Below are 12,093 nucleotides of genomic sequence, written 5' to 3'. Positions count from 1 at the left end.
TCAGAATTTTGCAAATGTACCCCAAATGTCACTGTAGCAGTAGGTTATGTAGATAAACATTCTGGTCCAGTGTAAGAGGGTTCCAATTTCTCTACATCCTTGTCGAAACTTGTTATTATTTGACTTTTTTGACTGTAGCCATCCTAGTCAGTGTGGTGTTTTCTTGTGGCTTTGATTTGCATTTCCTAGATGGTTAATGACACTGAGCAACTTTTCATGTGCTTATTGGTTATTTCTACATCATCTTTGGGGAAATATTTATTCAGATTCCTTGAGCCCACTTAAACATTGGGGTATTTGCATTTTTATTACTGAGTTGTAAGAGTCCTTTTTATAGTCTAGATAGAAGTCCCTTATCAAATATATGATTAGCAAATATTTTCTCCCATTCTGCAAATATATGATTAGCAAATATTTTCTCTGGTTCTGTGGGTTGTCTTTTCACTTTCTGGGTCATGTCCTATGAAGCACAAAAGCTTCAAGGTTTTTGAAGTTCAATTTATCTATTCTTTTTTTTTTTGGTTTTTTGATTTGGTGTCATATTTAAAAAAAACACTGCTTAACCAAAGATCATGAACATTTTCACCTACAGTTTCTTCAAGGAGTTTTATAGTTTTAGCTCTTACATTTAGGTCTTTGATCCATTTTGAGTTATATATGATATGATTTAGGCATTTTCCTTCATTCTTTTGCATGCGAATATCCAGTCATCCTAGCATTATTCCTTCAAAATACTATTCTTTCCTCCGCTGAACGATCTATACTACCTTGTCAAAAATCAATTGACTATAAACAGGAGAGTTAGTACCTGAACTCTCAATTCTATTTCATTGATCCATATGTCTATCCTTATGCCAGTATCATATTGTCTTGATTGCTGTTGCTTTGTCATACATTTTTATATTAATGAAAGTTTAACATTTTTCATCTATATGTAACCCCCAACAAATAGTTCAAAAAGTATAGGGCACTCAATATAGGACTGACTTTTGAAGCTCTTAACATTTTTAGAGGGTCATATATGGGTCACTAACCATACAGAGCTTATGAAGATAAACACTGGGAATAATTAATCTTTGAGGAGAAAATGCAAGTATCTTCCAATGCAGCTTTAACAGTTGATTCATCTATTGCAAAGAGCTAAAATTTCAGCAATAATTAATTTGACAGTGATCAATTAATAACAGTCCTAACTGATTTGATGAAGACCGGTTCTGTAAATCTTCCCTATGACTGAGAAAAGTCAACAGTGAATCCTGAGTGAATAGAGCAAGGTAAATAAAGCAAAGCAGTGGGATACGTACATCCTTCTGTTAGTCTGCCACCTGAAAACAACCCCAGTGCTTCCAGAGCATCTCACTATCAACTATAGTTTCAGCAAGATCTCATTTACCTGAGGAATAAGTTGCTGGGGCAAACTGTGTTATCAACTGGGCAGAAGTCTATGGAACAGACACACTTTCAAAGCCTGCCAGATGATAAACAGGACACTGGAGCATTCTATTACATCCTCCTTTTATCCAATCAAACTCAAAAACATTAAGAAATACTCATATGTGCTCTATAATCAAGCAAACTGGAGAAGGATCTTGGGCAAGATACAATGCAGCAGATAGAAAAGAGATGAAAATTAAGGATCTCTAGATGAGATGACAATGATGGTGATGGCTTTTATTGAGCTCTTATTATATAACAATTCCTATGAAAAATACTTAAGAAATAGCTTCCCAACTAATCTCTACAGCAATCCCATTGGGGAGGACTGTTATTATCTCAATTTTGCAGATGATTAAATTGAAGCTCACATGAATTAAATTAACATGTCCAAGGCCACACAGAAAGTAAACACAGGAGATGGGATTTATTGCCGGACTCCAACTACAAAGCTCAAGTTCTTGACCACTGTGTTTTCTTTCTTACATGTCCCCCAAGACTTATATCCTGAGAAATCAACAAACAGACCTTATCTGCAACAATTCTCTCCATTCTCTCTTAACTCCCTTGACGCAAAAGAAAAGCATTTTTTTTTCCTTTAACATTTAAGTTCAGTGGTACATGTGCAGGATGTGCAGGTTTGTCACATAGGTAAATGTGTGCCATGGTGGTTTCCTGCACAGATCATCCCATCACCCAGGTATTAGGTGCAGCATCCATTAGCTATTCTTCCTGATATTATCTATCTCTCCATCCCTCCCCTACCCCTCACATGGACCTCAGTGTGAGTAGTCCCCCAACCTGTGTCCATGTGTTCTCATCATTAAGCTCCCACTTAAAAGTGAGAATATGTGGTGTTTAGTTTTCTATTCTTGTGTTAACTTGCTGAGCACAATGGCTTTGAACTCCACCCTTGTTTGTCCCTGCAAAGGATGTGATCCTGTTACTTTTTATGGCTGCACACTATTCCATGGTGTACACTTACCACATTTTCTTTATCCAGTCTATCACTGATGGGCATTTAGGTTGATTCCATGTCTTTGCTATTGTGAATAGTGCTGCAATGAACATACACATGCATGTATCTTTATAACAGAAGGATTTATATTCCTTTGGGTATATAACCAGTAATGCAATTGCTGGGTCAAATGGTATTTCTGCCTCTAGGTCTCGGAAGAATCACCACACTGTCTCACACAATGGTTGAATTAATATACACTCCCACTCAACAGTGTAAAAGCATTTCTTTTTTCTCCATAACCTTGCCAGAATCTGTTGTTTTTTGACTTTTTCATAATAGCCATTCTGACTGGTGTGAGATGGTATCTAATTGTGATTTAGATGTGCCTTTCTCTAACGATCAGTGATACTGAGCTATTTTTCATATTTCTTGACCACATGTATGTCTTCTTTCGAGAAACGTCTGTCCGTGTCTTTGGCCCACTTTTTAATGGGGTTGTCTTGTAAATTTGGTTAAGTTCCTTATAGATTCTGGATATTAGACCTTTGTCAGATGGTTAATTTGCAAAATTTTTCTCCCATGTTGTAGACTGTCTGTTCATTCTGATGATAGTTTCTTTGGCTGTGCAGAAGCTCCTTAGTTTAATTAGATCCCATTTGTCAATTTTTGCTTTTGTTGCAGTTACTTTTGGCATCCTCGTCATGAAATCTTTGCCCATGCCAATGTCCTGAATGGTATTGCCTAGATTTTCTTCTAGGGTGTTTATAGTTTGGGGTTTTACATTTTAGTCTCTAATCCATCTTGAGTTAACTTCTGCATATGGTGTAAGGAAGGGGTACAGTTTCAATTTTCTGCGTACAGCTAGCAAGCACTCCCAGCACCATTTACTAAAGAGTCCTTTCCATATTGCTTGTTGTTATCAAGTTTGTCAAAGATCCGATGGTTGTAGGTGTGCAGTCTCATTTCTCAGTTCTCTATTCTGTTTCATGGCTCTATGTGTTTGTTTTTGTACCAGCACCATGTTGTTTTGGATACTGTAGCCTTATAGTATAGTTTGAAGTCTGGTAGTGTGATGCTTCCAGCTTTGTTCTTTTTGCTTACAACGATCATGGCTATTCAGGCTCCTTTTTGGTTCCATTTGAATTTTAAAATAGTTTTTTTCTAACAAACAGAAAGGAATAGCATCAGTATCAACAAAAAGGACAACCATACCAAAACCCCATCTGTCGGTCACCAGCATCAAAGACGAAAGTTAGAAAAAACCACAAAGATGGGGAAAAACCAGGGCAGAAAAGCTGAAAATTCTAAAACACAGAGCGCCTCTTCTACTCCAAAGGATCACAGTTCCTTGGCAGCAACGGAACAAAGCAGGACGGAGAATGACTGACAAGCTGACAGAAGTAGGCTTCAGAAAATCGGTAATAAAAAACTTCTCTGAGATAAAAGGAGGATGTTCGAACCCATTGTGAGGAAGCTAAAAACCCTGAAAAAAGATTAGATGAATGGCTAACTAGAATAAACAGTGGAGAGAAGACCTTAAATGACCTGATGGAGCTGAAAACCATGGCATGAGAACTACATGACACATGCACAAGCTTCAGTAGCAGATTCAATCAAGTGGAAGAAAGAGTATCAGTGACTGAAGATCTAATTAATGAAATGAAGTGAGAAGAGAAGTTTAGAGAAAAAAGAGAAAAGAACAAAGCCTCCAAGAAACATGGGACTATGTGAACAGACCAAATTTACGTATGACTGGTGTACCTGAAAGTGACCAGGAGAATGGAACCTTGCTGGAAAACACTCTGCAGGTTATTATCCGGGAGAACTTCCTTAACCTAGCAAGGGAGGCCAACATTCAAATTCAGGAAATACAGAGAACGCCACAAAGATACTCCTCGAGAAGAGCAACCCCAAGACACATAATTGTCAGATTCACCAAGGTTGAAATGAAGAAAAAAATGCTAAGGGCAGCCAGAGAGAAAGGCAAGATTACCCACAAAGGGAAGCCCATCAGACTAACAGCGGATCTCTCGGCAGAAACCCTACAAGACAGAAGAGAGTGGGGACAAATATTCAACATTCTTAAAGATACAAATTGTCAACACAGGATTTCATATCCAGTCAAACTAAGTTTTGTAAGTGAAGGAGAAATAAAATCCTTTACAGACAAGCAAATGCTGAGAGATTTTGTCACCACCAGGCCTGCCTTACAAGAACTCTTGTACGAAGCGCTAAACCTGGAAAGGAACAACCAGTACCAGTCACTACAAAAACATGCCAAATTGTGAAGACCATTGAGGCTAGGAAGAAAGTGCATCAACTAATGAGCAAAATAACCAGCTAACACCATAATGACAGGATCAAATTCACACATAAAAATATTAACCTTAAATGTAAATGGGCTAAATGCCCCACTTAAAAGACACAGACTGGCAAATTGGATAAAGAGTCAAGATCCATCAGTGTGCTGTATTCAGGAGACTCATCTCAAGTGCAGAGACACACACAGGCTCAAAATAAAGGGATGGAAGAAGATCTACCACACAAATGGAAAATTAAAAAAAAGCAGGGGTTGCAATCCTAGTCTCTGATAAAACAGACTTCAAACGAACAAAGATCAAAACAGACAAAGAAGGCCACTACATAACGGTAAAGGGATCAATTCAATAAGAAGAGCTAACTATCCTAAATATATATGCACCCAATACAGGAGCACCCAGACTCATAAAGCAAGTCCTGAAGACCTACAAAGAGACTTAGACTCCAACACAATAATAATGGGAGACTTTTAACACCCCACTGTTAACAGTAGACAGATAAATGAGACAGAAGGTTAACAAGGATATCCAGGACTTGAATTCAGCTCTGCACCAAGCAGACCTAATAGACATTTACAGAACCCTCCACCCCAAATCAACAGAATATACATTCTTCTCAGCACCACATCACACTTATTCCAAAACTGACCACATACTTGGAAGTAAAGCACTCCTCAGCAAATGTGAAGGAATAGAAATCACAACAAACGCTCTCTCAGACAACAGTGCAATTAAACTAGAACTCAGGATTAAGAAACTCACTCAAAACCGCTCAACTACATGGAAACTGAACAACCTGCTCCTGAATGACTACTTGGTACATAACGAAATGAAGGCAGAAATAAAGATGTTCTTTGAAACAAATGACAACAAAGATACAACATACCAGAATCTCTGGGACACATTTAAATCACTGTGTAGACGGAAATTTACAGCACTAAATGCCCACAAGGGAAAGCAGGAAAGATCTAAACTGACACCCTAACATCACAATTAAAAGAACTAGAGAAGGAAGAGCAAACACATTCAAAAGCTAGCGGAAGGCAAGAAATAACTAACATCAGAGCAGAACTGACGGAGACAGAGACACAAAACAACCCTTCAAAAATCAATGAATCCAGGAGCTGGTTTTTTGAAAAGATCAATAAAATTATCGACTGCTAGCAAGACTAAAGAAGAAGAAAAGAATGAAGAATCAAATAGACGCAATAAAAAATGATAAAGGGGATATCACCACCGACCCCACAGAAATACAAACTACCATCAGAGAATACTATAAATACTTCTATGCAAATAAACTAGGAAGTCTAGGAGAAATGGATAAATTCCTGGACACATACACTCTCCCAACACTAAACCAGGAAGTTGAATCGCTAAATAGACCAATAACAGTCTCTGAAATTGAGGCAATAATTAATAGCCTACCAACCAAAAAAAGTCCGGGACCAGACAGATTCACAGGTGAATTCTACCAGAGGTACAAAGAGGAGCTGGTACCATTCCTTCTGAAAGTATTCCAATCAATAGAAACAGAGGGAATCCTCTGTAACTCATTTTATGAGGCCAGCATCCTCCTGATACCAGAGCCTGGCAGAGACATAACAAAAAAAAGAGAATTTAAGACCAATATCCCTGATGAACATGGATGCAAAAATCCTCAATAAAATACTGGCAAACCAAATCCAGCAGCACATCAAAAAGCTTATCCACCATGATCAAGTGGGCTTCATCCCTGGGATGCAAAGCTAGTTCAACATATGCAAACCAATAAAAGTAATCCATCATATAAACAGAACCAAAGACAAAAACCACATCATTATCTCTCTCAACAGATGCAGAAAAGGCCTTCCACAAAATTCAACAGCCCTTCATGCTAAAAACTCTCAACAAATTCGATATTGATGGAACGTTATCTCAAAATAATAAGAGCTATTTATGACAAACACACAGCCAGTATCATACTTAATGGGCAAAAACTGGAAGTGTTCCCTTTGAAAACTGGCACAAGACAGGGATTCCCTCTCTCACCACTCCTGTTCAACATAGTATTGGATGTTCTGGCCAGGGCAATCAGGCAGGAGAAAGAAATAAAGAGTATTCAATTAGGAAAAGAGGAAGTCAAATTGTCCCTGTTTGCAGATGACATGATTGTACATTCAGAAAACTCCATCGTCTCAGCCCAAAATCTCCTTAAGCTGATAAGCAACCTCAGCAATGTCTCAGGACACAAAATCAACGTGCAAAAATCAAAAGCATTCCTATATACCAATAACAGACAAACAGAGAGCCAAATCATGTGTGAACTCCCATTCACAATTGCTTCAAAGAGAATAAAATACCTAAGAATACAACATACAAGGGATGTGAAGGACCTCTTCAAGGAGAACTACAAACCACTGCTCAACAAAATAAAAGAGGATACAAACAAATGGAAGAACATTCCATACTCATGGATAGGAAGAATCAATATTGTGAAAATGGCCATACTGCCCAAGGTAATTTATAGATTCAATGCCATCCCCATTAAGCTACCAATGACTTTCTTCACAGAATTTGAAAAAACTACTTTAAAGTTCATATGGAACCAAAAAAGAGTCCACATGGCCAAGACAATCCTCAGCAAAAAGAACAACGCTGGAGGCATCATGCTACCTGACTTCAAACTATACTACAAGGCTACAGTAACCAAAACAGCATGCTACTGGTACCAAAACAGAGAAACCAATGGAACAGAACAGAGGCCTCAGAAATAACACCACACATCTACAACCATCTGATCTTTGACAAACCTGACAAAAACAAGAAATGGGGAAAGGATTCCCTATTTAATAAATGGTGTTGGGAAAACTGCCTAGCCACATGTAGAAAGCTGAAACTGGATCCCTTCCTTACACCTTACACAAAAATTAAATCAAGATGTATTAAAGACTTAAATGTTAGACCTAAAAACCATAAAAACCCTGGAAGAAAACTTAGGCAATACCATTCAGGACATAGGCATGGGCAAGGATTTCATGAATAAAACACCAAAAGCAATGGCAACAAAAGCCAAAATAGACAAATAGGATCTAAGTAAACTAAAGAGCTTCTGCACAGCAAACACAACTACCATCAGAGTGAATAGGCAACGTATAGAATGGGAGAAAATTTTTGGAATCTACTCATCTGACAAATGGCTAATATCCAGAATCTACAACGAAGTGAAACAAATTTACAAGAAAAAATCAAAGAACCCCATCAAATAGTGGGGAAAGGATATGAACAGACACTTCTCAAAAGAAGACATTTATGCAGCCAACAGACACATGAAAAAATGCTCATCAGCACTGGTCATCAGAGAAATGCAAATCAAAACCACAATGAGATACCATCTCACACCAGTTAGAATGGAGATCATTTAAAAGTCAGGAAACAACAGGTGCTGGAGAGGAAGTGGAGAAATAGGAACACTTTTACACTGTTGGTGGGCCTATAAACTAGTTCAACCATTGTGGAAGACAGTGTGGCAATTCCTCAAGGATCTAGAACTAGAAATACCATTTGACCAAGTGATTCCATTACTGGATATATACTGAAAAGATTATAAATCATGCTACTATAAAGACACATGCACACATATGTTTATTGTGGCACTATGCACAATAGCAAAGACTTGGAACCAACCCAAATGTCCATCAATGACAGACTGGATTAAGAAAATGTGGCACATATATACCATGGAATACTATGCAGCCATAAAAAAGGATGAGTTCATGTCCTTTGCAGCAACACGGATGAAGCTGGAAACCATCATTCTGAGCAAACTATCGCAAGGACAGAAAACCAGACCCTGCATGTTCTCACTTATAGGTGGGAATTGAACAATGAGAACACTTGGACACAGGGTGGGGAACATCACACACTGGGGCCTGTTATGGGGTGGGGGCATGGGGGAGGGATAGCATTAGGAGAAATACCTTATGTAAATGACGAGTTAATGGGTGCAGCAAACCAACACAGCACATGTATATACATGTAATAAAGCTGCACGTTGGGCACATGTACCCTAGAACTTAAAATATAAAAAATATATATATTTTTTCTAATTCTGGGAAGAGTGTCAATGGTAGTTTAATGGGAATAGCATTGAAACTATTAACTACTTTGGGCAGTATGGCCATTTTCACAATATTGATTTTTCCCATCCACAAGCATGGACTGTTTCTTCATTTGTTGAAAAGCACTTTACTTCCAAAGCTGTGCAAAATAATTGCTCTGTGGTTTAGGGTTTACTGGCCCATCTTTTCCCTCTTCCCACAAAGCCACCACTCAAATTTAACATGCATTTGATTAATCTGATTCAGAATCAGCCTTATATTAAAAGTCAGGCCACAACAGAAAAATAGGGGACAGAAAGCAAGACTCATTAAGAAAGATTAGACAAGTTGGCAAGATGGGATGACTCAGGTATTAGACACTGCTATGTTGAATCTTCCTCTTCTATAAATGTTTTGTGCCCTTGACAGTGAGTTAAGTGCATAGATATAAACTGTTGACTGACCCAGTCTAAGAATTTTCTAAAGGGTGGATGGCAAATAAATGAACAGCTCTGAGGCCTTAACTTGGCTTTCTAGCAAGGATTCCATCAGAAAAATCATCTGGATTTAAGAAAAGAAGTTATCAGGAAGAAATTTAAGAAACAGGAAGCTATACTGTTTTAAGAAAACAGATACCCTGTTTTAAGAAACAGGAAGTTAGGCTTTCCTCATCCAATGGAAAACTGCTTAATATGGCATCAAGCTTATACCCTCTCCCATTCCTGTCAAACTCAGAGGATACTTGAGGTTTTCTGGTTGTGTCCACTGAAAAGAGAAGTGGGGGAGTGCAAGAAGGCTCACGGAGGGAAGCAGGAGCCTGAGCAGAGTTTCACTCTCACGTGGGCTAATGAATGATAATTAAATAACACAATTTCTGAAGTACCTGACAGTTCTAAGAGTCTCTGATTCTGTAAGAGGACCTCAGTATGATCAGTTTTTGCTTATAAACAGAGTAAGGGATTGGAAGCATACTGGGTGAAATTAACTACTCCAACTAGAACTTCCAGTACAGTGTTGAATAGAAGTGATGTAAGCAGACATTCTTGTCTTATTGTTGATTTCAGGGGAAAGTATCTTAGTCTTTTATCATCAACTATGATGATAATTGTGAGTTTGTAATAACTGTAATTTATCAAGTTGAATAAGCTCCCTTCTATTCCTAGTTTGTTGCATGTTTTTATTATGAAAGGGTACTGATTTCATCAAAAATATTTTTCATTTATTGAGATAATCATATGACTTAAAAAATTCTACTGATATAGTGCTTTACATTAATAGATTTTCAGATGTCAAACCAACCTTGCACTTCTGGGTAATCCCATGTGGCCATAGTGTGTAATTCTTTCTATGTTGCTGGATTTTGTTTGCTAGCATTTTGTTGAGAATTGTTGCATCCATATTCTCCAGAGATATTAGTCTGCAGTTTTCATTTCTTATGTTTTATTGAATGCCACTTCAAATCCTTTGCCAAAAAAAGACTAAGCATAACAAATTTCATTAAAAACCATTTCTTCTATGTCATCCCATTCATTCAAGTCTATAAACTTTGGTTCCCGACTGCCCATGATTAAATACACACTTCTCAGTGTATCTTCCATTATTTCCCTGCACAGTTCCTTCACTCTAGAAAGATTAATTTTTTTCACTGTCTTACCAAAAAAATCCTAATGCTTAGAAAACTCCATGTCTTTATTCATGCTATTTCTCCATGTTGAAATTATTTTTTATTGATGGCAAATTTAATGTATACCCCCCTACTGCTTCTCTTCTCTAACAACCAACATCCTTAATCTAAATGAAGTTTAGGCTTGTAAGAAAGATTAAATCAGTTACAGAAAATGTAAAGCTATATAATCTCTGCACATGAGTAGATGTATTTATATTTTAAGGTAGTTCCAAATATTTATTATTGTCTGTCTTCCCTACTAAATATATGCGCATTAGACCTGAAAGCAGAAATGTTACCTCTTTTGTTTAATGCTGTCACCCTAGTATCCATAATAGTATTTGACCAAAGGAAGCATTCAATATTTATTGAATAAATAAATAGGCTACTCTTTTCTATGTATTCCACTTCTCCGTAAAGCTAGATCATTGATCACCTGGCCTAAAGCTTTCTCTTTCTTCCCCAGACTCATAAGTCTAATTTTCCATAGAGTATATTTAACACTTTTCATATACTGCTCTGTGTTCTTAGTTATCACTCCATTTGTCTATGCTTTACTTCCCAACCAGATTATAAAAGCCTAGAGGGCAGAGACCATAGTGTATTTATTTTTCAAAACTCTGTCACACTGTAGACAGTGTATCTGGCATATAGTAAGCTCTCAATGAACAATGCCTAGTAAGACTAGCATAGACAGTTTACTAGAGCCTCAGGAAAACTTAATGCATTTACTGGATTTCTAGTAAAGAAATCTATAGGGATAAACATCATCATGGCTGAAAATTTTAAAATTTTATTGTCTTCTTGATGTCTTACATCTACTTTGAGGCAACTGTGATGTTTTCCTGTCTCAGCACAAGCTTGTTTATCAGGAGATAAAATTAGTACACTAATTTTAACATTGACAAGGCCTAACTAAAATTGTGATAGATGTGAGAGTTCACTGTACCTAAGAAATCCTTCCCTTGGAGAAGATAGGCAGTAAAATACTTAATATCTTTTCCAGGCCTAGATTTTAAGAAATTTGAGGTATTCTGTCACAGCCCCTCTTGTCCATTTAAGGCTCTGCTTGAATCCATATTTTATTGGAGCCTGTGTTTATTGCCTGGTTACAAGTAGTATATCCAGGTGCCTCTGATAGGAAACAAAATACTCAGCATAGCAACACCAATGGGAGGTCACCCTATGCACACTGTCCAAAATTCCCATCTCATTTCCTAAATATAGAAATATGTAGCCTCTGATCTGGCCTTTTCCATTCATTACTACCTCAAGAAAGAAAGCAGCAAGACAGACCAGAAAATCAACATACTCCCTCACGCTAGTCTCAGTTTCCTCTCTAAAACCCCCTTTACCCACATACATTTTGGGTATTCATTTCCTCTATATGCCTCATCTTACCTGAAATTCTATTCCAGAAGACATCTGTTATTATGCCACCACACACTTAAAGTCCCTTTCCTTCTTCTTTACCTTCAAGTTCCTATTTCTAATTATTTCTGACAGTCCTTAGTTTGGTCAAGAATGTCTTGAATTTTTCACTGTCTACTAAAAGACAAGAATTTCTATTCCTAAAATGAAGCACAACTACAAAACAGATTATTTCTAAGTTAAAACAGTAATAATACCACCCCAAAC

General features: G+C 37.4%; 1 protein-coding gene and 1 long non-coding RNA gene across 23 annotated transcripts in view; both read right to left on the bottom strand.

Moving 5' to 3' along the window:
• VPS13B (vacuolar protein sorting 13 homolog B) overlaps positions 1-12,093 on the bottom strand; it is an 856,590-nt gene that overhangs the window by 273,088 nt on the left and 571,409 nt on the right. The gene's annotated exons all lie outside the window — the stretch shown is intronic.
• LOC144330828 (uncharacterized) lies at positions 1,844-10,268 on the bottom strand. The gene is made up of 2 exons (XR_013397378.1): positions 10,089-10,268; positions 1,844-3,556 (listed from the first exon to the last, which is right to left on the bottom strand). It is a non-coding gene; the product is annotated as an uncharacterized LOC144330828 (long non-coding RNA).

Source organism: Macaca mulatta, chromosome 8 (genome assembly GCF_049350105.2).
Source record: "Macaca mulatta isolate MMU2019108-1 chromosome 8, T2T-MMU8v2.0, whole genome shotgun sequence".
In the NCBI taxonomy this organism is placed as follows: domain Eukaryota; kingdom Metazoa; phylum Chordata; class Mammalia; order Primates; family Cercopithecidae; genus Macaca; species Macaca mulatta.
Note: the sequence above shows the minus strand (reverse complement) of the source record. Positions and strands in the feature narration are given on the sequence as shown.